Raw genomic sequence first — 2,241 nt, 5'->3', positions numbered from 1 at the left:
TCATTTAATAATAAAAGTAACCTAATAATAATAATAGGCCTAATAATAAGAAGAATGTAACAGGCCTACATTACTTGGAAATGCTAAATCCTCTTAATATTGCCAATTTTTGATGCTTTGTTTTGACAATATCTCTAGCTATCGTCGACACATGATACGAGGCATCTCAGCACGGGGAGGTTATCACGGGCCCCAGCGGAAACAAACAACAAAAAAATATTCCGTCATCTTTGGTCATACAGATCATTCGAAACTGCAATGTGTTTACTTTTATTTCTGTCATCTCGGTTTCCTTTCCGTGGACTTTCGTAGAGCGCTGCGCCAACCAAATCTTTTCTTTTCCTTTCGTTTTGTTAATCTGTTAATTAGGCTATTTAAGTCAAATATTTCGCATATTCATTCATAACAACACTGAGCTAAATGTGTCCTACACAATAAACATAATGGTACAATAATATGATACTAAACACTATTATTGGCCAGGCAACACTCACTTTTTTCTACAGTATGTCTCTCCTAGGGGTTCTTTGTCTGAAAAAAGGTTGAAAACCCCTGGTTAAATAATTAAAACTTAGGTATCATAGTCAACAGCTGAGAATACAGGATACACTTGGTTAAAAATTCTTGATTTCAGTATTTATAAAAAATCTAGACATGTGGATAAAAACTACATTTGCGTGAACCAACAAATCAAGCAAATAATAGCAGGTGAAATCTTGAATTGGTTGCTAACTTTACATTTCAAATCAAAAACACACCACAGAGCACAAATTTTGCATACAAGCACTACAGAATTTGATTTCAGACATTCATGACTTGCAGTGGAGATGCCAGGAGTCTAGTCTATGAGCTTCCCATATAAAATTACACCTGTGTATGACTCACGAGTTGTCTGAAGACTGCAGATTAGGGCTGTGCGATTTGGGGGAAAATATCAAATTGCGATTTTTTTGACAGATATTGCGATTGCGATTTGATTTGCGATTTTAAATTTGCAAAGTCAAGCTTCAGCTCAATATTGCCAATAATGTGCAGCACAGTATGGGTATCATTACCCTGCTGAAAAAAACAATAGAAACTATCACAGAAATTCTTATAGTGCAGTGCTGATTGGGGAGAACGGAGGTGCGCTCACTCTATTGGTTAGTAAGACTGCAACTCAAGGCTGGCAGTCATGCATATGCTCTGGAACAGAGTAATATCGCGTCCATATCGCAGGCTTTGCGATTAGGAAATCGCAACGTCTCAAATCGCGATTTCGATTCGATTTAGATTAATCGCACAGCCCTACTGCAGATCTATTCAATTGTTTAATCTCATTCACATGGAGTTTCAGTTTCACCAGGAGAGTCAATAAGAAACAAACAGGATGCAAAAACTTCCAGTGTGTTTAACCTTTCTGCCATGCAGAAGATTAAATCATCAACAGACCTTTCCTCCGGGGCCTACAGTATCTGCCACTGAGGGGCTCACCATGTAAACCCCACTGTTTTACCAAAAACATCATGTGAAACTACAGTGTTGATCTACAAACATCACAACTCAATGTTTACAGACAATACTGTAACTTAGCATGCTAGTTGCCAACAGTAAATAACATTTCGCGGCATACATGTTATGTAAAGCTCGGCCAAGAATATTCAATATGTCGTGTTTATGTTTTTATTTTAGCGTGTATATCGAGTGTACATGACAGTCATGCTCCGTATTTGTCAATGGCTCAATCCTCACATAAGCAAACAGGCTAGCACGAGAACTCCAGCACTACACATTAAATCACTTACTGTCATATAATGTCGCTTCTTAAGTTACCCTGTTTCCTATAGCTGTGTCTAGCTTGCTTGTCGTAGCCCCTTGGTTTAATGCTCCATAACTGTCCTTGATGTGGTCACCCATGTATCCAGGGATTGATTCTGTTTTTCTTTGGGACTGAAGTTTTTTTTTTTTTTTTTTGAGGAAGTAAGATGGCCGCTGTTCGTCTGAACTCAGTGACGCACACAGAGGTGATATAGGCCAGTCACCATCAGGGGGCGCTAGTGTACATAATATTGTTTAATGGTACAGTTAACTCCCATGTATATATTTAATGAGGAAAAAAATGTAACTTAAATTATTTTAGCAAATGGCTGCAATATAACAAAGAGTGAAAAATTTAAGGGGGTCTGAATACTTTCCGTACCCACTGTATATATATATAGTCCTTTACATCTCAGTCACTATTCACTTTCATTGTATGGAAAA

The 2,241-nt window shown here is 37.7% G+C and overlaps 1 protein-coding gene across 2 annotated transcripts in view; it reads right to left on the bottom strand.

Moving 5' to 3' along the window:
• mrtfb (myocardin related transcription factor B) overlaps positions 1-1,983 on the bottom strand; it is a 39,405-nt gene extending 37,422 nt beyond the window's left edge. For both annotated transcript variants that reach the window (XM_016542481.1, XM_016542483.1), the window contains exon 1: positions 1,785-1,983. The gene's annotated coding sequence lies outside the window, so the exon portion shown is untranslated. The remainder of the gene's footprint in view (positions 1-1,784) is intronic.
• Positions 1,984-2,241: the final 258 nt, after the last annotated feature.

The sequence above is a fragment of the Sinocyclocheilus rhinocerous genome, unplaced genomic scaffold (genome assembly GCF_001515625.1).
Source record: "Sinocyclocheilus rhinocerous isolate Xijiao unplaced genomic scaffold, SAMN03320098_v1.1 scaffold1390, whole genome shotgun sequence".
NCBI classification, from domain to species: domain Eukaryota; kingdom Metazoa; phylum Chordata; class Actinopteri; order Cypriniformes; family Cyprinidae; genus Sinocyclocheilus; species Sinocyclocheilus rhinocerous.
This window is presented reverse-complemented; position numbering and strand designations above follow the sequence as displayed.